The sequence below is a fragment of the Spermophilus citellus genome (assembly GCF_964194105.1).
Source record: "Spermophilus citellus genome assembly, chromosome: 18".
Lineage (NCBI taxonomy): Eukaryota > Metazoa > Chordata > Mammalia > Rodentia > Sciuridae > Spermophilus > Spermophilus citellus.
In genome coordinates, this window is record NC_138200.1 from 60762459 (window position 1) to 60788525 (window position 26067).

Below are 26067 nucleotides of genomic sequence, written 5' to 3' on the forward strand. Positions count from 1 at the left end.
GAAAAAAAAAAAAATCAGAAGGCAGCAGGACAGCCTTCAGTGAAAACGGAAGAGCCCACAGGGAAAGTAGGGGCTGAACTGAGACAAGCCTTTGAAAAGCCTTTTCGATTTAGTGTAAGTATAGGAGCCAACGCATATGCTAATTAGTTTGATTTAGCCATACACCAAACATCCTGGTGTATGTAATGAGAATATTAGATTGTTTTTAAAATTTTTTAATGAACAAAACAGACTTTCTGGTTCCCTCAAGGCAAGAAAGTAAAACCACTTGAAAAAAGAAGCATTAAAAACAAAAACTATTTCCAAACAAAAATTCCTATGTAAACAAAACCAGTGTTACATGATGATGATAGTTTTAAAACACTTAACAAAGAGGTGATGTTAATAAAACCATGAATGGATGATGGTGATGATAAAGATATGACTGATAATAAAATGTAACAGTAATTACCATCACAAACATTTATCAGGCACCCACTGTATGCTGCTGGAGGAGCTGTGCATGCATCTATTCACTTACCCTCCCAACAGGGCTAAGAGGCGAGGTTTGTCATCGCACCCACACACAGAGGACAAAACTGAAGCTTAGAACCCAGGATTTGCCAAATTCAAGCCACACCTTTGCCACCAGAATTCACGCTCTTAACCCCACACCTCATTGCCCTGCCTTTTAAATAAGGGTAAAATACAACGCACTTCAAATTGCCATGACTTGCTCACTAGAAATTCTCCGGGGATTCTGTTTCCCTATTTCAAGGTTATTCTTCCATTTGTTTTGCTTTATAGCAACTAATATCAGTTGAGAAGCTTCTTTTTTTTTTCTGGCCCTCTATCCAAGTGTCTGTGACACATCTCAACAATTTCCATTTTCATGATCTACAATTCTCAAGGTTATCAAAGAGAAACAGAGGTATCTATTTCCAAGGGCTAGAACCTCACGAAAGAGGAATCCATCATCCAGGAGGCGTTTTACCCTATTTCTCTGCAGGCAGCCACACGTATAAATCTGCATTTTCAAACCAGAATAGGGAGTGACACTGTCAGTGAAATTCTTACAAAGTCACTGTACTAAAGATGTCCTCATACATTCTTAGTGCCCGTGTTCTCTGTATAAATCTCTTGGCTGCACAGAGCCGATACTGGTGCACTGCCACATTTAAACACAGCCCAGAAATGAACCCGGAATAGAAATTGCAATCTCTGAGCTCGGGAAGGAGGCCTGCTAGCAGTTGGAAGCCTTTTTTTTTTTTTTTTAAAGCAGTTGGGGGTGAGGTTAGGTAGTAATGGCGGGCAGCATTTCCAAAGCCATTTGGGGCACAGGGGAACATTTGTGAAGAGCAAGAGGTGAGCATTTTGGAGGGCATATGTAAGGAACAAAGAGAACAAGAATCCCAAAATCTTGAGGATGGAGTGCAGTTGGGGAGAGTCTTTTCTGGAAGTTGGCACCCAGGTCTGAGGGTCTTGGGGGCCAAGCAGATAATCTTGGGCTTCCAGGGAAGGAATAAGGGTGTGCAGAGGCATGACGTGAAGCCCTGGAGCGTGAGGGCAATTAGTTTAAACTCAGGGTTTAGTGGGAGGAGGGAGCCGAGGGGAGCTCACTGGTAGTCGGGAGGCAGGCACCAATGCTCCGGCTGCCCTTCCCCTGGCTTGGGTCTTCCAGAACCAGACACGGCCACAGAGATGCGGAGGTAAATAGTGTTGGGAGGTGAACCCGAGAAGCACAGGCCAAGAGTGGGAATGAGCCCGTCAGGGGTCTCCAGAACAGCTCGCCAGCACAGGACACTGCGTGATACCCAGATTTGTCCCTCTGAAGGTAAGGAAGCTGCTGTGCTGGCCCAGTTCCCACACGACAGATGACTGCCCCCAACAAGGTGCTGACGCTCTGCCACTCCAATCTTGCCTCTTGGATTTTGCTGTGGCCACACAATGGCTGCAGATAGAGGCACAAGAAGCCACAAGCCTGATGGGAGGGTGAGGGGACATGGAAGCAATGTTCAGAGCACTTGTAACTTGTCTGGGGAACTCCTCCTTTAACATCAAGGGGAAAGCTCTTGAGGATTTCTATAAACTACACTCCAGCCTTAGTAACAACTGCCCCACTGCCCACTCGGCTGTCCCACTAGCGCAGGCCACCCCCTTCCCGATTTGGGTTCTGTTCCTTGGTCTCTTACATACAGCCCATTTTCAATTTACTGGACACAGGACCCTATTCTGAGTCCTAGAAATGGAAAAGAAAATAAGACATAGCCCAGCCCTTAAGAAATTCTGCAGTCCAGAGCCCTGCTATCTGATAGAAATAACGTGGGCCACATACAAATTGTCAGTCGTTTCTGTCATCACATTAGTGGTGACATGTAAACAGAGACCAACTTAGTTTTAATAGGTCTTATTTAATACAGTACATAAAGAATGTTACTTTGACATGTAGTCAACAAAGATGAGACAGTTTACATTCTTTCATTTGCAACTCTCAGGTGTGCACTTTAATCCAGATCGAGCAGGGTTGTAAATATAAACACATTTCAAATGCTCAGCAGCACCCGTGACTGGGGCTACCATTTGGACAGGCAAGGTCTAGAGGAAGGACAGAAACAGACCCCAAGGCTTATTTATATTTAATGACATTATATTTAATGTCAAGGATACAATGTTAGGGACGAAAAGCAGGGAGGGTTCAGCCCCATGAAGGAAGGGATGGAGAGGAAGTCCTCATGGAGCAGGTGATGCTGAGGGAAACTTGAAAGAGGTTCTTCCTGCACCCATCCTAGTGTCTGGCATGTGGCGAGCCCTCAAGAATCATGAGCTCCTTTCCCTGCTCCCGAGGGCCAGTGCTTGGGAGAATGAGATGCTTGGAAAATGCTCAGTAGCTTCTTCCTCCTGCTCTTGTTAAATAACAGAAAACACACAGATCCCAATATTTGCTTCCAGATTTGTTTATGGGAGAAAAAAAATAGTGTTTTGCATTCTCTGCCAGGAGCATAATGAGCAGATCTCCTGTTGCCAGCCAAGCAAAGATAATGGGAAACATGTCCCCAGAGTATTCAAACTGGCACCCAAACATACAAAGGAACATCTCAGAGAAGAGCCATGGAAGCCCACAGCCGAGGCACATGTACCCACCCACACACAATGATTAAGATCATATGCCTTAGGCTCTTTCAAACCAGGGGACAAATTAAGGCATGTTGCTTGACATCTAAGCTTTCTCCCATTAAAGAGAGATGACTAATAATGTATGTCAGTTATTGTGAAGATCAAGTACAGCATTATACACATAGCCTGATGGAAACCATCACTCCCAAGTTTCATCCCAGAAGCCAGATCATGAATGTCTTCAAATAAGGTTTTTCCATTCCTTCAACAAACATCAAATGCCTAGCATGTTCCTGGCATAATAATTTTAATGTTTTGGCAGCAAAAATTAAAAATGCATAGCTACTGATATCCAGGAGTTTGTGGCTCAATGATGTGATAATGATTTATCTCTTGTGCAAATGATAATGTATTTGTAGAGCTGCCTTGATAGAGCTTGTGTGATCTGGGTAGTAAAGAGTATGACCATACTTGATGAAAAAATGCCCATCTGGGGCATGTGTAGAGAGTTCTCTAGGAGAAGTAATTATCTTCAGTGAGGAAGCTCAGGGTAGCTTTACAGTCCCCTTAGGTATTGCATCCACCAAGAGACTGATATTCATGGATTTCCAATCACTTTAAGAACTCTAATTTTATATTAAAGACAAGATGACTAAGTGATGATTGGAGAATGGTCTCAAGTAAGAGAACAGCATGGGAAATTTTTCCAGGATGAACACTATTTTACTTGGCCTAGCCATGAGAGGCAAAGAACAGAAGTGGGTACCATATTGGAATAACTGTTCTTTGGCTGTTTTCCTAAGGTCCATCCATAATCTACTTGGCCATGAGTTCAGGTGCCACGGAATTGTCATGAGTGGAAGAAAAGGAACACAATGACAGTAAAACAAGGTGGGGATGGTGGGGTGCAGGCTTTTCCTGGAGGTGTGGGGAGTCTCCTCCATGAGAGGCCCCCAGAAAATAAACCTTCACATAAGGGAGTCAGAACTAACCCAAGACAACAACTCACGTGGCATGGTCACCGACACTTTCAAAGATTGAAATTGTTTTCAAAAGCATTGCTCTAGCTCAGAGTTAGAGTGAAGCTGAATCAAGACAAACCATAACACCAAAACAAAAGCTAACATTTACTGAGGACTTGCTGTTTGCCAACAGTTTTACACGTACCCCCAATGAAATGCAACACTACTTGAAAAGTGGGTATTGTCCCTATTTACATATAAGGATGCTAAATTCAAGGGACGTTAATTGGCCTGTGCACATTCACTCAGGAAACAGAGGGCTCTTGTTTGGAGCACAGGACTCCACATGACAGAGATTTCTTCCCAGCAGCTAGTGAATATGGAGGCCAGCATTTTCACTTAAGCTCCCAGCTCCTCTTGGCAAGAAATAATAACTTCCTTTACTAATTCTTGTGTTCTCAAGAAGGCTCCGATTAGCCAGCTTATGTCATATGCCCATTCATAAACCAATCATTGAGCTGAGAGATTGGCCAGTCTGGAACAGGTGCCCACTCCAGTAACTGGCCATGGTAGGGTCAGGCAACCTGGTTGACAGCCATACCAAAACCATGTCAAGTGACAAAAGCCAGACCCTAATAAGAAGGGTTGCTGAGCAGTTAATCCCTTGTCCACTCCAGCTAGAGCATATTGAGTGCTCATCAGGTGTCAGATACTGCTGAAGCTCTCATAGCAGCCCCATCGATGCCCACCCCATGTGGTCTTGGTACACCAGAGCTCATCTGTAGCTGTAAAAGGTTTCTGGCAGGGTGACAGCTCCCACTTTGAGCACTTGCATTGGTCTCTTTCTGTACCTGCAGGCTTACTCCAGCCTCAATGACACAAATGCACAAGGGTGACCCAAGCTAATGATGGCTTGGGGTGGGGGGAATAGTAACAGAGATGGGCTCATCCAGCAGATAATGGAGCTGGTGGATAAATGCCCCAGATTCCCGTCCTCATGTCATCATGAGTCTGAAGCATATGGTATCTCCTGCGTGCCCTTGGTGGCATCAATCCCAGGTTGCCCACAGTGTCAACACCCTCATTAGGGTCCTTGCTGACTTTTATTTTTCCTAACTCATTCCCCCTTTGCCCTGCTCCTACTTCCTGAGATCGCCTTTGAAATAAACCACTTTTATCCAAGTCCTCGTCCTGGAATCTACTTTCGGGGAACCCAAATGAAGAGAGCATTTCACACGTGCCAACTTGCTGACCATGCACACAACCCTCTAAAGTAAATGCTCTATCCCCATTTTACTGCTGATGCCATGAAGATCAGAGAAGTTCAATAGACTATCCCAAACGACGCAGTTAACTACATTTCCAGAATTTGGGCCCAGAAATCAAGCCAATTTCTAAGGACCAACTCACTCAAAACAGACATTACCACTTAACAAGTTGGAAAAAATTATCCAAAAGGCTAAACCAGTGTCATAATTAAAATGACTTCTGGGGCCAGCCCTTCTCACTTTTTTTCAAAAACCTTCTCAGGGAGTGAGAAGGGATTATTGCTGTTTTTCCAGCTCTGGAGAACTCTATCCAAGGCCAGCAGGAGGCCGCCCAGCAGCCCTGATGAGTTAAAGGGCTGTGCTGGGGACAGGGATCAGGCCAACACAGAGACATGTATTCTTCACTTTTTGCAAAAGCAGCATAAATATCTACTTTCTGAACCCAGGCTGATGCCCGAGTTGACTGTTGATAGTAGCTCCGAGAATGGCCTCTGCTTAGGAGCAGAAGTCTGGATATCTCCAACACTGCTTTGAGACTCACCACCTAGCAAGGCAGGACGTCAGTGCCACGTCAAACTGATACTTAATTCATCTAGTTAATAATTCCTTGCACTGAGAGTGTGTGGAATTTCTCATTCTCACCCAGAAGCTGTCATTTTGTCTCTCTCTCCCCCCACCCTCCGCTCCATTAAGGTAAATATTATGGAGGAGATTTGATTCAATTCTGCAAATATTGACTAAGCTTCGGCTATGTGCTTTGGCTAAGCTTTGGCTCTGACATGTTGTGAAGGATTCAGAGATAAACACAGCCTCGCTACTGCTGGCCAAAGGCCCTCTGTCTAGAGGCTGGTGTGAGACAGGGACGTCAGTCACCAGGAGAGAACTGACAGGGAGAGATGCAGGGGCTCTGGGTGCAAAATTAAGAGATGATGCTGGAGCAAGTTGTAGGAAAGTCCCTGTGATATGGAGGTGGAGTACACTCGGTTCTCCTGCCAAGAATTGACTGAACTCTATTTATAGCTCTGTGATCCAAAGCAGGGACTCTGAAGATGGAGGGCCTGGGCTTAAATCCTGACTCACAAACCAGCTATATGAGTTTTGAATCTGAGTCTTTATCACCACTCTCCAAAGTGTTACCACGTTGTGGTGTCCATTAGAGTCAGAGATGTAAAATGCATGCCTGGCACACAGGAAGTGCTTGTGATTTTGAGATGTTCTCTCCATGTCGCCTCATTTTCCTTTGGAGCATGGCCTTGTTCCTGGTATCTTCTGTGGGGGTTCTGCTATCAAGGTGTCCTCCCCATCTCTGGGCTCATGACCCAAGGAAGGCCAAATAGATGTTCCCCTAGTCAATGCAAGCTTAAGAAGAGAAATGCAAACATAGGAGGATGAAACCCATCCATTCTGAAAGTGGTACCCAAAGAGACCCCCAAATTCCCTAATACCCACATCCCCAAAGCTGCTCAAGTTTTATTTTTTTTCCTAAGCTTAGGTCCTCAGAATTGAATTTTATGTGCTTAAATTAGTCAGACCTGGTTTCTGTTGCATGCAACCAAAGAACCCTATCTGGGGAAAAGAGGGCCTTTGAACTGGGCCTTGCACAACTTGGTTGTGTTATAACTGGGGTGATTCAGCTTCCTGGTTGTATCCATATAAATAGCACCTCTATTTCCCAAAGGAAGGTCAGAATACCAAGTCTGGCAAAGGATTTCCATCACACATCATAGATAAGGAGCATTGTAAGGGATAGAGTTTGGATTCCAAAATAGAGGCATATCTGAAATATTCCAAACTTTCTGTCAGGACAAAATACAAACAAAAAAATGTTAATATAACCACTGCAAGAGTGTAGTATTTCCCAAATATCCATCATTTACATGACTAACTTGTATGATTCTTTTCATACCAGGCCCCTGGTATCATTATATATATAAAATAAAAAACATTGATAAAGATATTAATCATTAATATAGGTCTTTATATTTTAAAAAGGGAGTTGATTTAAAGAAACTTTTAAATTCCATTAATGCCATTTAAAAAGAAATTCCATGATGTACCACTTGCCACCAAAAGAAAGCGATGGTAAATATAAGTACATTGGGGCCAGGTTAGGGACTCCGACTGGTCAAATCTAGGACAATCACAGCAGCAAAATAAATCCCGGAAGTAATCGACTATACCCCATGAATAAGTAAATACATGAGTCAACCGATAAATAATCACTATTGACTACTGAAAAAATACAAATAGAAGTGATGGCATTCTAAAACCAACTAGTTGGCAAAAATTTGCTAAGAAACATTATTTTCCTAAACCCAACATATTTCCCCTCAAATCACTTCATTGTAAATGAAATTTTTTAATATATGTGTACATGTAGAAGACTGAGAGCTGTGCAGCCGAGACATGGGCAGATCCCTTCACCAGGAATCAAAGGCAGCAAGAACCATGCAGATAAGCCATCAACATGTATGCTGCACAGAAGGACAATCGCCACTGGGATAGTTCTGCCCACATCGGCACAACGAGTTTATTCAAGAGGAAATGCCAGGCAAACCCAAACATGGAACATTCTAAAAAGTAAAAAAAAAAAAAAAAGAAAAAAAAGAAAAAAACCTGGCCTGTACTCTTTAATGGCAAGATCAAGACAGCTAGAAGACCCTGCAGAGTTCCACAGTTCCAGGAGACGAAGGAGATGAGAGACCTGGTAACTAAGGACAACACCTGGCTGATCCCGACGTGATCATTACACATGGTATACATCTACTAAATTATCACACTATAAAACCCCATGTGTGTGTACAAATTTTTTAATGTGTACATGTAGAAAAGTAAACACATTACACCTTTAATACAAATTGCTGGGCCAGGCATGGTGCCACATGACTCTACTCCCAGCTCCTTGGGAGGCTGGGGAAGGAAGAACACAAGTTCTCTTACATTTCCCAGGCCAGCCTGGGAAAAAAATCAGCAAGACCCTGTCCCACAATATAAATTTTTAAAAGGGCTGAGGATGTAGCGCAGTTGGAGAGCACTCAACCTACGTACAAGGCCCTGGATTCAATCCTCAGCACCTCAGACACAAAAAAATTATATTTATATACACACAGTTATATATAAAATACACATGTGTGTATATTAAGACAATGGATGAAACTTAAATATGAACTACAGATTAGATAATAGCATTGTGTCACTATTATATTGCCCAATTTTGATATTTTTTTTGTGGGTATTTAAAAGAATTTCTTAGAAAATGACCACTTAAGTACTTAGGTGTCAAAGAGAATGATGTCTCCAACATCCCCTATGTGTTCAAAAAATATTAATAGGAGGAAAATGAAAGCTATAAAGCAAGAGGGCCGAAGGGAAATCAGCAGGTACATGATGGGTCCGCGGTGAAAAGGAGCTCTTTAAGCTATTTTTGCAACTTTTCTATAAATTGAAAAATCATTAAAATTAAAAATCATCCTAAGAACACCAATAAAATGAAGGTAAAAATACATTTTATGAATCTAGTTAAAAACTATTGCCTGTTGAAGTCTCCAAGCTTGAGGCCAGTCTCTTGCTAATAAAGGAGATTAGCAAGTTCTAGAAAGATGTTAAAAGACATGCCATCATCAAATTGAAGTGGCTTCCTCTACCCCACATCCAAGCTGTAAAGAACGTTAGAAAGGGAACAGCCCTCTCTCTGTGGGCTCTGGTGTTTTTTAACGTACGTGCCCCGGGGTGTGAGCGCTAAACCTCAGGACAGCTGCTCTCCAGCCGTGAGGCCTGCAGAACCTCCAACATGTCGACTGGCCGGCAGCCAGGGAAGGCTGGAGGCCAGGACAGCCTAACTTTCTTGCAGAGCTCTTAGCTGGGAAGACAACCCAGTGCCTATAATTTAATACGATCATTTCATTGGTAAGAATCCACTTCACACACAACAGTTTGGTAGCACATCTTGCTTCTGGGTGGTGTCAATATTTTCTTCATCCAGCTGTTTCTATTTAAACACTGGCCAGACTCTGCTTCCACAATGAATCATCAGGACAGAAGTGTTGCTTCCTCCCCACCAGGAGACTGGATGGAAAGAGAAACCATCTGTCTACCACTCCTACAGTTTTTTTTTTTCCAGTTGCTAGACACCTGCTGTCTCAAACTTAATACAGAGCCCTCCAAATGGACCCCCCCCAAAGGGTCCCAGTGCTTTCTAAAGGCTAAACTTCAAAGGCCCCAATTACCATAGCCACAGCCATTGAATGTTTAACTGAGGTGCTGGGAAGAGTCTTGGGGATCCCCAGTAATATTTATGTATCAGCACAAAGAAGGACCCCTGCTAAGTAATAGGCATGGATTTTTCCATTTAATTCTCTCACCATATGAAACTCTTATTTTACAGATAAGAAATCAACACTAGAAGAAGTCACTTACCCTGGTTCCACGGCTAGCTATGTGCCATGGAACACAGAATTCAGAACCGTGCCATCATCCGTTTAAGGAGTTCATGAGCTTAGCCACTGTCAACCACTAAGCTCAGCAACCCCACAGAAAACAGGCACCTCGCTGGAAGGTTATCACATAAAATATAGGACTCACAGTTACACTGGAATTTCAGACAATCAATGAATTTTATTTTTAGTACAAGTATATCCCAAATTTTGAACAAGACATCCTTATATCAAAATGTCTCTGTTGTTTATCCAAATTCCAATGTAACTCAGGATCCATCCTTTATTTTTATTCAATTTTGAACCCTATACCTGGTAGGACCCAAACCCCTAACCACTGGCTCAGAATATGAGTAGCTTAAGTATTAGGCCACAGGGATCAACTATACCCATGAGGTCTAGGTGTTCTAGAACCTTCCACAAAATTGTACATGCCCAACATCCTTCAGATCATTCTAGAATTGTAGACAGTTCAGAGACTATGTTCTAAGAAGATGCCAGAGAATCCCATGAGCAAATTATAAAGTAGGAACTGGGGTGCCTAGAGGTTCTGATGGGTCTGATAAATGAGAATGAGAAGGCAAAGCCTCAGTTCTCAAATATGGTGCAAGCCCTGGATGGAGCTTTTCCCAGCTCTGCCACTTTCCCTTGTTGAGCTTCAACCAAATCCTAATAGAAGAAGCACACTGGACAAGACCGGGGGATTCTAAAGTGCACCCTGGGCCACCTGCACCAGCATCACCAGCATCAAAAAGGTAGAGTCTCAGTTCCTGTTCAAAACCAACCAAACCAGGCGTCTTAGCGGAAGAGCCAGAAGACTACCTTTTAATAGCATTCTGAAGAGATTCCGCTGCATACCACAGTTGAAAACTAATGAACCTCGAACACTTGATGCTAATTGAAAGAAGTCGAATACGAAAGGCCACATGCTGTCCGATCCAATTCATAGGTAACATCCAGAATAGACAGATCCTTAGGCATCACAGGTAGATCTGAGGTGTGGGGAGGAGGGACCAGGAGGGACTCTGAACCAGGAGGGACAGGAAGGACTCTGAACCAGCAGGGATTTCCTGTTGCAGTGATGAAATGTTCTGGAATTTGATCCTGGGAATGACTGCACAAGCTCGAGAACCACGGAATTGCACACTGTAAGTGGCAAATATTATGAGATGTGGATTACAACCCACTTTTAAATATAATAATAAATTTAGATAGTAATGCAAATGAAATAGCTGGACTAGGCAACTCTAGGTTAGGGTCCCCCAGACAGTGCCCACCCAGAATTCTCAGTTCTCTAGGGGAACTGAGTATCGGGAACTCCTTCCTGAAGGTCCTGGGGCAGCCACTGTGGGAGAACGGCTATGAGAAGGTCTTTCATTACAGAAAACCATGAGCCCAGCAATTCCCACACTTCCCTTCACCCCCAGGAAGGCACAATGCCTGGTCATGGCAGGGCTGAGCGGTGGTCTACATGGAGACTTCATTTCCCAGGCCATGGGCAAACCACACAGCTGGCCTGTGGACTAGAGGCCCCTTGCATTAACACCGCAGTGCCCAGCTCAGCACATGGTCTTCACCTGAATGGACCTCAGTCATATGTCTTCTCTTTCAAACAAGCATCTATTTCACAGCAAATGCTACATATTTCTCCCGTTTCCCCAAGACAGGCAGAGAATCTAACCACGCTTAGTAAATATTTGCAGATGTATTGACTCATGGAAGATTAAGTTCAAAGAAAGCTATGCTTGACAGACACCCAGCTGCAGCACCAAACATGTCCTGTGATGTCAGGTTAGAGGAAAGTGTAACCCCATGGAAGGGGCCAGATTTGTAGAGACAGACTGGCTCAAAACTGGCTTTGTTCAATCCCATTTTGATTGAGCTTCGGCCACACCAGGGGCACCAGACTTAAATATGGTGGTTGTAAGCCTCAGATTCTCTGGCACTGTGAGCAATGGGTCTGGAGTCTCTGCTACCTGGCTATGTGATGTGATCTTGGAAAATTTGCAGAACATCTCTGTATTCATTTTCTATTGCTGCAGATCAAATTACCACAAACTCAGGGGCTTAAAACAACTTATATTAATTACTTCCTTGCTTCCGTGGGTCAGCAATCCAAACATGACTTGGCTGGTTCCTTTGCATAGGACATCACAGCTATAATCAAGGTATCATCAGACTGTAGTTCATGCAGGAGCCCAGAGTCGTCTTCTACACCAATGGCCATCTCAACATGACCCCATATTTCTTCATTCATGGAAACCTGGACCCTCTTTTAAAAAGCTTATCAAATGAGGCTGGGTCCACACTGAATAATCTCCTTGTTGAAGTTAACAGATCATGGAGCTTAATTACATCTGCAAATTCCCTTCACCTTTGTCATATTCTAATCACAGATGTCACTCATACTCAAGGGGAAGAGATTATGCAGGGATGTGGACAGCAAAGGGAGGAGCCGTGGGGGGAGGTGTTGGGAGAGTGACTTCAAAATTCCATCATGCCATCTCAGGACCAGTTTCTTTACCGGCAAAATGAGATGAACACCACCCACCTTGCAATGCTGTTGAGAGAATTCAAGGAGAAATTCTATCATAAGCAAAGGACTGTCCACTTTCCGCTAGAAAAAACAGCAAATATTTACCACGATTCTCCATGGGCAGCAAGGAAACATGGGCTGGCCAGTGAATTACACCGATTAAGTCAAACTGCACAGATTTTATAAATCCCAACCCCACCTGTGCATCTCATGAAGTCAGACTTGTCATGACTTCACCACTTTCCTAATATGTAGAGTGAGGATAATAATAGATTCCAGCTAGTTGAAGTGTCATGCTGATTCACATAAAGCACTTAGCTTAGGCTTGGGCTCATAGAAAGATCTCAACTCATTAGCATAGCCAACAATTTTAGCCTCAGTAAGGGAGGGAACTAGCAACAGATCACAATGACAGGCATATATGTCACAAACATTAAACTTTAAAGCAAAAATGTATTCCAAGAAGTCCTAGAACTTGGATTCTGGAGTGTATTACAATAACATGTGTGATAACTAAGTCCCTGGGCCCGACTGTAGATTCTTACACACCTTGAAAACCCTGGAACAGCAGGGTACCTGCCCCTTGGCTTCAGGAAGAGGGAACCTGACCTCACAGTCCTGCAGGTCCACACTGAGAGGACCAAAGCTTGGTATCTACAGGAGGGGGAAAAGTAGATTGGATCTCAGAGAAGCCAGGAGGTATCTGTTGGGTGGGTGAGCACTCTGTTCTGCTTTATAAGGCTCTTCTAGGGAAAGAAAAAAAAATCCACTATATTAGTATTTAAAGGGAGGAGTTGGTCTAAATTGGAGGCAATAAAATACCAAATACAAATAGCAGCTCCTCTACAAGAATACATTTTCTACTTCTTATGTTATTCATATTTATTATGTGTGGGTTTGTATGATGAATTTGCATCATGTATTTAACCCAGAAGACAAAGAGCACCCTCTGCATATATCTAAGCATGTGGGGGGGGGGCAGGAGGGGGTAGGTGAGAGCCCAGGAAGCCACTGGGACATTCCCAGGGAATGGTCTTCAAACTTCCCCTGAACATGAGAATCCCATGGAGCTTGTGAAAGGTCAACACAACTGCACTTCCAGGGACTCTGACTTTGGGAGTCTGGTGATCCCTAGGAATCTTCTTCTGAGCATTCTGCTATACAGTGAATAAGATTTGTTTAGAGTTAGGCTCCTCCTGCAATGGGAAGGAGCTCTGAGGCCCAAGGGCCCAGGGCCATGTTACAGTGGGGAGCCCTCCCACCCCATTTCACACTGGGCCCTGTAGGTCAGGGTGCAGGCCTGCTCCCAGGGTGTGGGATGGGAAAAGGAGAAAGAGAAATTGCCATACTGTTTAGAGATTGTGCATAATTTTTTAAATTTAATATTAAGTTTACAAAAATGTACTCATCTACCATTATATGGAAAAAAAATTGTTTCAATCCTATCTGAATTTCCATAACATAAATTAATTCATTTGAAAACAAGGTGAAAAGTCTAAGTATGAGGCCTTTTGTGAAAGAGGCCTCCTGACCTCCACCTCCAGCCCTAGCCCCATGGTAAATCCCCCACTAGAAGGGCCCTGAAGGCTTCCTGCCAAGGTTCCCAGTGAGCCTCTTGGCTGCAGGGATCCTGTTTGGATCTGTCTCAAGCCTCCTGCCACCTAGTGGTCAGTCTAGGACACGCTGCTAGTTTTTCTTAACCTCCACTCTGCTGAAAATTTGTTGCCCTAGGGAGTTTGATGGGCAGCTACAGTGTGGCAGAGACTTTGCAGAGCTGTGGAGATGAACAAGATGCCACCTTGCAGAGCTTCAAGGAGCCTAACTGATCCTTAGAAAAGCTATTCCCAGTAGGGAGATAGGCTCAGAGACAGTGGTCCCACATCAACTCTGATAACTCACTTCCAAATGTTCTTTCCTCCACACAACAGGGGTGGGAATCAGAATCACTCATGCTAAGGGGTGTTGAAAATAGACCCAGTTAGGGACCTGGTCCTGAAGTCTCAGTCAGAATGTCTGGAATGGGTTCCCACACAGTAAAAATAGTTTATAACCTCCACAGATATTTATAACTAAAAGTACCAATTCAAAAAAGAAATGACAAAAAAAAAAAAGAAATGGCAGTAGAATTCATTTTGATATAATTATAAAAGCATGGACTATATCTTGTTCTAATTCAGTCCCCAATATCTCCCCTTCCTCTTGTCTCCCCACAACCCATGCTCCCTTCCCTCTATGGATCTTTCTGCCATTTACCCACAGTCATTTTTTAATTGATTTCTTGTGGATGTATATGGTGAGATTCACTGTGGTGTATTCATATATGTACATAGGAAAACTGGGTGAGATTCATCCCGCTATCTTTCCTTATCCCATTCCTCCTCCCTTCCCTTTTGTCCTTTGTCTACGCCACTGAACTGCTATTCTAATTTTTATACACCCCCCACCCACAACAGATATAGTACTGTGGCTTTCTACTCTCTATCATTAGGCTCTGACCCTGGTTCCCCATGTGACACCTGCTACTACCTGTGACCTTCACACTACATCTTTACCCTGCAGAGGAGGAGCTGGGCTCTTAACAGGTCATGTCAGTTCTTCAGGTCACTAACTTAGTGACAAGGCAAAGTCCCAGGTCCAGACTCTGACCAATGCCAAACCCCATAGCTTCCTGCCCCCTCGGGCTGCCCCTGGACAGGTAGCTGGACAATGGAATGCAAGAGGCCAACATCAGAGCACTGAACCCACCACCTAAAACAGTGGTTAAAGGGTGATATATTTAAAATTTTTATTTTCCAAGTATTTTGAGAACCCACAATGTACAAAGCACAGTGCAATGGTTTAGATACAAGGTGTCCCCCAAAGGTCAGGTGGGAGACAATGCAAAAAGTTTAGAGGTGAACTGATTGGGTTATGGGAGCCTTAACCTAGTCTGATTAACTGGGTAGTAACTGGAAGGATGCAGGGTGTGGTTGGAGAGGTGTGTCCCTGGGGGGGGGGTGCCTCTGCAGTACATATTTTGTCCCTGGAGAGTGGAGCCGTCTTGGCTTCCTGGGGCCATATCCCCAGCTGCTTTCCTCCACCACACCCTTCCGCCATGCTGTGCTGCCTCACCTCGGCAGAGTAAGGGAGTCAGCCCTCTACAGACTGAAACCTTTGAAACCGTGAGCCCCTAATAGTCTTTACCGCCTCTAAAATTGTTCTTTTTGGGGGGGGGTCTTTGGGTCACAGCAATAAAAAAGCCGACTGAAACAGAGAAAGAGCAGGGTGGGAGATGAACGAGAAGCAGACTCTGCCTTCGAGGCCCTTTGGGTTCCTTCACATGCCTCTCCACGTGGACCCAGTTACCCCTCAGACACTCACAGACATCCACTGCAGAGGTGTGCTGGCAAACCAGCGCTCAGGAGTTAGAATAAAGAAAGCTCTGGTGCTTAACTGCCGACTGTTGTGGTATAAATACCCCCACCACAGCGAGTTCCAGGCTGCCCATAGTCGAATGGTGATCTTGCAAAATTCTCAAATACTGAAGAAGGGGTTCTCACCCGCTGGTGAGAGCTGGTTCCCATGTGCCCTGCCCTACACACACCCACTGCCGGGCTTGTTTCCCTTACTGCCTTCGTCACAAGTTCAGCAACTTTATATAAACTGTCATCTTGTCGTTCTGAAGTCAGAAACTTGAAAACGGGTCTCACAGGCTAACCCCAAGCCAACACCAGGTGCATCACGGCTGCAGGCCTCCCAGGGGGAATCTGTCCCCTCCTGTCCAGCTTCTCGAGGTGCCACTGTTCTCAGGCTGTGTGTTCTTCCAGCATGGGCTTCACTTTGGCCTCTGCTTCTGCCATCACGTCACCTTCCCTCCCAGCCTGGCCCTTCTGCTTCTAGCTCCATGAGGCCTCTTGGGACTCCACGGGGTCCCCCCCCCCAGATGACCCAGGACAATCTCTCCCTCTGAAGATCCTTAACTCCAAAAAAATCCTTTCTGCTCTGTAACTCCACACATTCACAGGTTCCAGGGACGAGGACGGGGGCCTCTTTGAGGGGCCGTTATTCCACCTCCCACAGACACGTGGTGAAAGCTTGCAGAAGATCCTGAAGACATTCACCTTCATGCAGCACGTTTCCTGGGGTCAGGCGCTGGAGAAGTGAAGATGCTAATAGAGGGCAGAGGCCACTCGGTGTGTTAACGTTGTGAAGATCCAGGTGACCATCAGCAGGTGCAGAAATGTCCTGTAGAACTGGGCTGCTGGCGCTGGTCTCCAGGACCATTGGCAATATTAGGTCTGCAGGCGTTTCCTCATGGACGCTGACCCGTGAACCACACGAGTAACTTACAGAGGGCAGGTATTATCTTTTCTTCCAAGATGAACAAAGCAGACACCTCACCTTTATGAGCCCCTCTAAGGTCAAAGGGTTCATAAGCAGTGGAGCCAGGAAAGGAGACAAGAAATCCCACCCAGAAGTCAGACCCCATTTCATGATTGGGGGGTCCCCCCCCCAAAAAAAAAAGCCCTGTGATAGGATCCTGGACATCTACAACATACACATTTTTTAATGTAATTTTTTTTTAATTGTTAGGTAACAAACTGCCCTAAAACTTAGAGGATTAAAATGTACTATTTCATTTGCTTACAGTTCCGTGAGCCTAACACTAACAAATTACCCCCCAATTTAGGGCTCAGTAATCAATTTTATCATCTCACGTGGTTTCTGAGAGTTGGGAATTTGGAAGTGGTTAGTCAGTGGCCCTGGCTGGTGGTGGACATCTTCCCAGGGCTGGCTGAATGTCCTCAGAACACGGTGGCAGGCCTCCTCCAGAGCAGGAAATCCAGGAGACAGCTGTGGCCGTCGAAATGCCTTCCATGACCCAGTCTTGGAGGTCACGTGCCTTTCCCATTTCCTCAATCTTACCCAGCACCATAGGTGCCTCCTGTGCCCTGGAGGTGGGGATTAGAGTTTGCAGGTGCATGACTCCAGGAGATGAGGTCCATGCTGGGGAGCCAGCTTGGAGGCTCTTCATCACCCACCCTCTAGTTCTGTGTCAGGTGCCATCCAGCCAGCAGCGCCAGGAGACAGCCTGTGTCCGCGGGCATTTGTACACACTTGCATAGAGAGGGTTCAAGATGGGGATCTGGCCTCTGTGTTGGTGGGAACTGGCCTCTGCGTTGGTGGGAACTGGCGGGGCAGCGTGCAGGCTGCCGTTTCCACATCTGCAGTTGGAACTAGACGCCAAGGCCACGGCCATGGGGTGGGGGGACAGAAGCGAAGTGGAAGGGGAGGACGACAAGGGACCCCGAGTGTGAGCTGGAGCCCTCATAGACCTCTCATGGTCTTCTGCCAGGACAACCTGGGCATCTGTGGGGACAGCTGGTGCCTCCCCATAGGCAGAAATGTCCCAGGGAGGAAATTCTGGGACATGCAGTTGAGCCCTGCGGTGGCCTTCCTGGGCTACTGTGGCGGCCACTGTGGCAGCTTGCCTCTGGGGTCACTATTGAGACTGGACACCAGGAAGTGTCTGGCTCTGGGAATGTCCTGCTGCTTCTTTGATCTAGGTCCTAGTTACACAGCCAGGTTTATTTTATGGAAAGTCAGAAGTTGAATACTTAAGACGCAGGGAGTGTGTCTGAATTTATTTTATTTCAATAACATTTACTTTTAAAACATCGACGTATTTTTTGATGCAGATGGTTTAGGAAACCAGAGGAAAAAAATTATCTCTACACTCAAAAATAGCCATTATTGTCATTTTGACCCATCTCAAATATACAGATACTCCCTTATACATCTCCCTATGTCCGTCACTCCCCAACCCACACATTCTGCTTTATAACTGCTTTTTCTCCTTTACAAATACACTATAGCTAGGTGTGGTGACACCCACCTGTAATCCCAGCGGCTTAGGAGGCTGAGGCAAGAGGATGGCAAGTTCAAAGCCAACCTCAACAACTTAGTGAGGCCCTAAGCAACTTAGCAAGATTCCGTCTCAAAATAAAAAATGAGAAACAGCTGGGGATGTGGCTCAGTGGTTCTATCCCCGGTACAAAAAAAGCAGGGGGCGGCGGGGGGGGGGGAGCATTTTCTGTTGATGGAAGTTCTTCCACAGAAGAATTTTAATGATGGCCTAGAATTTCAATATTTTAATTCCCTTTCATGAATACCATTTTAATTTTTCATTGTTAGAAACAATTTTGTCCCCAATTCCCCCTGAACTATCATCCATAGGCTCAGATCAGAGACTGTATTTGCTCTTTTGCTCTGATAAAGGACTCTTGGGACAAATGCCTGGTTTCCCAACAACAGCCCCAGCTACCACGCGTGTATTCTGGAGGTGGCCTGATCTTTCCAGGCAGGAATAAATGAGAAGGAGTGGCAGGCATGTGAATGTGGGGCTTTCAAGGCCCAGCCCGTCTCCTGGACCTGCTTGCTGGCTCCACAGTCAGGCGGCCAGGCTCTGGGGTTGCTTCCTGTCTGGTTTCCACTTGAAGGAGCCCTTTAACAAAACACAGCATCCAGTGCAAATTGGATGGCCTTCTGCTGATCAGGGAAAAGCAGAAGCCGAAAAAGACTCCAGAGAAGAAAACTAGACACTAATAAAACACTGACTCCTTCCCTGTTTACCGACATCCAGAATCGATGTGCTGGTGGTTTCCGGAAAGGAAAGAAAAGCTGGTTCACATTCTAAATCCCTAAAATCTTTCAGCTCTGAGAAGAAAAAAAAAAAAAAAGTTTGGTGTTTTCTAGATGCCAGCCCAACCCTTTGTTAAACCCACATCACCCCCCACCCCCAACTGAACACCTCTCTGCCTGCCTGAGAAAAAGACAGATGGTTGAAGTCTGCCTGTGACATTTGTTTCCTGGTGGGAACATGGGCACAACTATTTTCAATACAGTCATGTGTGAGGCTGGCCTTTGGGGCATTATGAGATGACATCATGGTCAGGGAGCACAGAAGCACCCGAGTCTCCCGTGGCCCACCCAGCCCTCCTCCTCCATGCACAAGAGACAGAGGTGAAAGGACACAGGGACGCACTTTGTGATTGCAGAGCTGTGGCCCTAAATGCCATTACAGAGCTCTGTACAGAGTACCGGGCTGGACCACAGAGTCTCCCCCAAACTTGGGAGCATCTGAATCTTTCCTGAACCCTACCCACATCTTGAGCCCTTCCCATCCTCCCTCCGTATTTGCACGATGTGGATTACAGAGAGATGAGAAGGGACACTGTATGAAAAGGTAAGAAGATAGCGCTGGCATCCCACGTGGAAGCCTTGTTGACCTCCCAGCCGATCCCATGGCCCAACTTGGGTCCTAGACACAGACCCGATCCAATCACAGTTCCCTTCTCTGGGGAAGGAGACAACTTAAGACTGACTTCTCTTTCCCATCAAGTATAATGGGCAGCAGCATGTAGTGACAATCTTAAGGTTTTCATTCCCTTTGGGCCAGTAAAATTACAATATGCCCATGCTTACTGTGGGTACGGCCTCTTCTCAAGTATATGCTTTACAGGCATGAATTTATTGAAGTCCCACTATAATCTAATATTTGAAGCACATTTCATAGATGGGGAAATCAAGGTATAGAGAGGCTGAGAACCCTGCCCACCGTACCACAATCAGTGGCAGAGACTGAAGTGGATCACAAACACTCCAGATCCCCATCTCTGCTGTCCAGCTCTGGACTAGGTTGCTTTTCAGCACATCTGTTTATAGAATCACAACTCCTAAGAGTATTACCTATAGTTGCAAGGTGCAGTGGTGCACGCCTGTAATCCCAGCCACTCAGGAGAAGGGGGCAGGAGAACCAAGCTCCAGCCAGCCTGAGCAATTTGGTGCAACCCTGTCTCAAAATAAACCAACAAGTGTTGGGATAAAGCTCTGTGGTTGACCACTTGCCTTGCATGTGTGTGGCCCTGCTCAATTCCCAGCCACCCCCCAAATAAATAGGAACATAAACAAATAGGAAGGAAGGACAGACCCCCTGGGTACAGGAGAAAAACAGTTTGACACACCAAAGGATGTTCCTCTCATCATTATTTATAATAAGGGAAAAACTGGTAATTGGTCAAGCAATTGGAGTAAGTTTATCAAGTTAAGGTTCATGAAATATTAGGCATCTACTCAAATGAAGGGTAATAACCTGGAGGGTGGACAGGCTATTGCAGACCTGCAGAGAATATGTACGACAGAGCAGGGTGCCCCTGAGCCACCGGCCAGCTTCCTCCTGCCTGAATGACATTAGGAGATAATCAGGAGGTGAGGTTCCAGAAGAAGCTCTCAGACAACCCACTAAATGGATCAGTTCCACCCTGACAGACAAAACCTTCAAACCAGGATGACAACCATTCAGTACCCCATCTACTAATGAGCATCACTCATTACCGGACTGACCCCACTCAGAACATCCCATTGCATTTGCTACTTCAATCTCTACCTAGGATCTGGTACTGTTAGGACTCTCCTTCCATGAGATGGGAGATGTGGCAACAGCCCAGAGGTGGATCCAGGCTTCAGACCAAGGTAGTCTAGTTCTGGTGTGTGCTGAATCCACCAGCCCACACAGTCTGTGGAAGGAGCCACCTTCTGCCCATCTGCCTGTGGGCATGGCTCGTGTGGCCCTGTGGCCAGCACACTCCTGGCATCAAGAGTAAAGTGCATGCAAGATCCCAGGGCTGGAACTGGCCTGGCCTAGGAAACAGGATAGTGACAGGGACTGGGGCTGGAGACTGCAGAGGGACCAATTCCACCCAGCACACCCTACCCCCTGCTGCCAGCTTACAAGCAAACCTTCCTGGACAGCTGTTCACAGAAGGTACACAGTATTTGCATGTGCTCTGCCTAGATGACCCGAGACACACTGTTTTATTCTTCACTATATTATTTTTATCCTCTAGTACATCTTAAAGATCTATCTATGTTAGGGAATCTTAGGGCCACAACTTTGTGATAGCTTGAATTTTTTTTTATAATCTGAATAGACCAAAGTATACTGAGCCATTCTCCATTGACAGATGCTTAAGTTATTCCTAACTTCTTTATATTTTGAGCAATGTTATAATGACTACCCTGACACAGGACTTTGTGTAAATGTGCATGTGTCAATGTTTCTCTACCACAGACCCCAGGGTAAACATGGTAGCAAATAAGTATAAACCTTTTAGGTCTACCATCAGACTTCACAGTACCTGCGCCAATCTATGTTCTCCCCAGCATGGGTGAAAACTGTTGTCGGGCATCTCCATCAGTACTCCATCCAATCACGCACACAACAGCCATTATCTCCAGAGGTTCACACAAAATTATGGAGCTACTGGTCTAAAACATTTTCTGCTTAGGAGTGAGATCCTACAGCAGATTTCCATTGCAAAAAATAATAAGGAAAAAGAAAGTTGACCAAAAGACAAAGCCTGTGTATGACCTTTGATCCAAAAGGAATAGCTTTACTATTTCTTTGAACCAGCTCACAGGGAGTGCTCACCCCAGTGCCATTGCTAAATTTCATCCCGTAATGTGGCTGGAAGGTAAGTTTATACCCAGCAAGAGCCGCCATCTTGCTCCAGACACAAGTGGGTCTGTCAGCTTCTGCATTTCCAGGAAGAACAAGGACCCTGCTGTTACCCTCAGCTGAAGTTTGAAAAGCATTTCCACCAGGTCTGACCTCAGGAGGCCCACAGAGGGGAACTGTGAAGATCTTTCCACTGTGGGTTGTCCTTGCTCTTGGTGGAAGGGAGGCGAATACTGTCTTTTTTGTATTCTTGGACTATTGGCAGCGGGGCCAGGCAAAACTCACAATAAATTTGAAATGTCAGTACACCTAGGAAAAACAGATCAACCAAATGTTTGCCTGCCTTAGGAAACGGACTGTTCACTGGAGTTAGTGCTTGGAGGATGGGCAGATGGGGTAACCAGATGGAGACGAGTTAGTTGGTAGGAAAGGGGTGGACTTCAGACTGAAGTTGGGAAGAGCTTGGATAGTCTTTTAGGGGCGACGATAACATTATAAATAGAAAGTCCACTTTTTAAATATCTCAAATGAGTGTTAGCCACTATACTGATCTTTTCCCCCCAGGGCATCTTTTCAAACTTCCCAGCATTGTTGGTGAACTATCCTTATAATCTCCAGTTTATAGGAAGGTAAGGACCAGAGAGGTTAATGAGCTCCCCGAATAACAGAACTGGCAGACAAGAGCACCACAACTCAGCTCTTGTCTGTGTGATGTCACTTGTACACTTTCCACTGCCACATGTTGGAATGGGCAGCAGGGAAATAGGTGAGGTGTCCGGTTATTACAGGGCCAGGGATGTGGTGACCTCAGCACCATGTCTGGGAAGCCCCACAAGTAGGCAGGATGGGAAAAAGCCAGGAGAACACTTGATCCTAAAGAGGAGAGGGAACTGGTTCAAGATGAGATCACACAGCAGAAACCAGCCCAGAGAAGCGCCTGCCACATGCCTAAAGCTGAACCAGAGGCCAGAGGGCAACTAATCCTGAGAACTCCAAGAACATGGAGGTGGGGGGAAATGCTGTAACATGAGACTCTGTAGCTAATTGGGGCTGTAATCTTTCCTCTTGGGTTGCCAAGAAAGAGAACTAGTCATAATAAGTTGGGAAAGGTGGTAGAGGAGGAGGAAAAATACCTTCTGGGTTAGACAGAACTTTCTAGCAATAGAATTGGCTACCTTGCTGGGTGGCGAGTCCTCCATCAAGGGAAGGGTACAGAGTAGAGACTTGCCAGGGATTCTGAAATAGAGACCCAAGTATCTAGTTGGATTGAATGACTCCCCATCTCTCCTAAACTTGATATCTAACTGTTCTACTCCCACTGCCCTGAGATTACCAGAAACTTTCACTCCACCTCCTGACTGATCTCTTGGCTAAGCCCAGGAAGACACAAATCCCCTGACCACCAGGTGGATCTCACCCCATAGATGAGCTCTGGTGTGAGAGATCCAAGCCTGACCAACTCTTACAATTTGAGAAATGTAAGAACCATCACTCTACTCTCATCAAACCAGATAATAATGACTTTCTTACTGGATTTACATTTTTAAAAAGTCCTAGCATGGCACCTAAGAGTAATTGGATCTAAGTCACCAGTTTCTTGACTTCAGAGCCATTTGGTTAAATCATTTCACATAATACATATTTGTGAAGCGTTCAGACAGGCATTAGAACCATGCTATCCAATATGGCAGCCACCATCGCCTGTTGAACTACACAGGTCTAGAAACTCAGGAGAGACTAAGACTTATATCCCACATCATGTGGCAGGAGGGAAGATAAATAAATGTACAATGACTGCATGTTTTAGAAGTTCTATGAGCTCAAAGAGGACCGAGGCTTTGAGATTGGGGTGAGGTCTGGGGTGAGTCTGAGAAGTTCAGACGATGTGTGTGTATAGGACAGTAGCCAAGGAAGCCTGATCATCTACCATGACAGTATGAGGCTCTGCCTATTTTATATATATGGTTTCCTATTTTTATAACCATTCTGCAAGATAGGTGAGGACACCAGCTTCAAAGAGATGACAAGTGTGGCCACTGTCACGCCACTCATAAGTGACATCAGAAACTTCAATCTCAGACTATCAGAGTTTTGATCTTTGTCCCATTCAGTGCTAACCCAGGCTTAGAAGTCTGATAACCCTCTTCCCTAAAACCTGTCACCAACTCTCTCTTCAAATCCCATGACATTTTCAGCAGTCACAGCTACAAGTAATCACCACAGGAGAAACAAGGCCACTTTAGTGCACACACCACAACAAATCTTTCCTCTGTGCACTTGAGCTCGCTGTGCTATATTCAAGTTCAGTCCTGTGACCTCCCCTAAGTGCTGCCCTTGAACCTCTGAACGCAGCCTGCAAACGTGTTCAGACTTGAGTATTAATAGACAAACAGCACTGAGGCCGGATGGATTTGTGGGTTAGAATCCGAGTCTCTGGAAAACAGCTTAGAGCAACTTTAAAATAGCAACCTGTGGAATAAACACACCAGCTACACAGGGTGGTCAAGGGCTGTGCTGCCAATAGTCATTTATTAAAGAAAACAAGACCCTGGTGACAGTTTTAAAATCCTCATCAAAACACTTTTTGTCTAGAGGCAATATTTTTATAGTTCCTGTTCTCTGGCTATAAATGTGGGCTTCTTCTTCAATAGTCCTTTCAGAAGCCCAGGTCCAGCCCAGGAGACAAGGCAGATGACATCATCCTGCTCCACAAATAAGGAATTGTTCAGTCCTCAAGAGGACACAGGCCTGCCTTCCCCAGGACCAGGAGGGGAGGGGGCCACCTGCCTCGTTATCATTGATGTGTGTATAGTTTTGTTTCCTCAGAGTGGGAGGCAGGAGGTTAGTAGAAAGGATAGGAAAAGGGGACCCTCTCAAGGGAGAATAAGGGTACTCTGAAAGGAGGAGAGCATGCTCCTCTTGTCCCCCAGTTTTCTTGGGGGTTACAGGGAGGAATCCAGGGTCCTAAACAGCAGAGTAGAACCCTCCTGGATGATGCAAACAGAAAGCACAGGTGACACAGAGTTCAGACCTAAAGGACAGGAGTAGCCAGCTATGGTCCTGCTGGAACTCATAAGGAATTAAAGTGTAGGAGGGCTGGGGTAGAGAGATGGAGACGAAGCATATGGGACAGCCCTGTGTGGGTGAGGAGTCTGACTTAGAAATGACTCGAAACTGGTGAAGGGTCTCGGATGGGAGAAAATCACCAGGAAAGACCAAGCGAGATGGCACCAGGTGGGAGGGCCTCAGAAACCATGATGGGAAGTCTGGGCCTCATGGTAAGTACGATGGGAAGATTCAGAGGGCTTGAAGTGGAGGATGACTGTCCTATCGGCAAAGAACGCAAGGTTCACCGGGTCAGGACGAGATCGCTTGGTGACTCGGATGAGATAAGGGCAGGGCAGAAGGACAAGTCAAGTCATAGCATTTCTGGGGTAGAACCCCAGCACTTACTACTGGCAAGGTTACGGGGAAGATTGTCTGGACTTCCAGGTAAAGAGGGGGTCTGGGGTGGCAGATTTGGAAGTTCTAGAGGCCTGAGCTACTTGCATCTAAGGACTCAAGGAGCCAGGGCCCCCTTCTACATCACAGTGAGGAAACCCAGTCTATTCCCTTTCTGTTTATTCCCAGTTAACATCTCTTTGTAATCTTGGGAGAAATGTGACTTTTTTTTTTAATCCATAGGGCATTCATGGGAGAAAAAAAAAATCCAGAATTTAACTTTTGAACATAATAGGTTTGAAATGTCTGAGACAACAACTAGAATGCTCAGGTGGGAAATGGGAATGATTAGCCCGACGGGAAGAGATCCAATAGGGGAGGTAGATGGAGGAGCCCAAGACAGAAAATCTAAGGCCATGAAATGGAATCAGATTGTGTAGGAGGGAGGGGGACTAGACTAGCCCACAGAAAGTCCCCAGGAGCCCCAGGCAGAAGGGAAGAGGTGGAGTCTCCAAGACTTCATTCCAACCAGAAGGGTAGGCTTCAGAGAAACCATCCTGTAGGATTCTGTGATGCTGTAGACAGAACCCGATACATTGTCTGAACCCCACAGAATGTTCACTGCCCATGGACCATGGTTCACTGCAGACTTCAATTGATACAATGTATCATCATTAATCCTTTGATCAGTGGTAACAAATACACCACACTAATTCAAGATGTTAATAATAGGAAGAACTATAGGGGGAAGGGGCATATGGGAAACTGCTCTAAAACTGCTCCAGAAAAATAAGGTCCATAAATCTAAATTAAAAGGAAGAAAGTGGGTCTGGAGTGT

The 26067-nt window shown here is 45.4% G+C and overlaps 1 protein-coding gene across 1 annotated transcript in view; it reads right to left on the bottom strand.

Annotated features, from left to right (window-relative positions):
• The window catches only part of ADAMTS18 (ADAM metallopeptidase with thrombospondin type 1 motif 18), a 618263-nt gene extending 598868 nt beyond the window's left edge, over positions 1-19395 (bottom strand). Inside the window, exon 1 of the mRNA XM_081275079.1 lies at positions 19386-19395. The gene's annotated coding sequence lies outside the window, so the exon portion shown is untranslated. The remainder of the gene's footprint in view (positions 1-19385) is intronic.
• Between the last annotated feature and the right edge of the window lie 6672 nt (positions 19396-26067).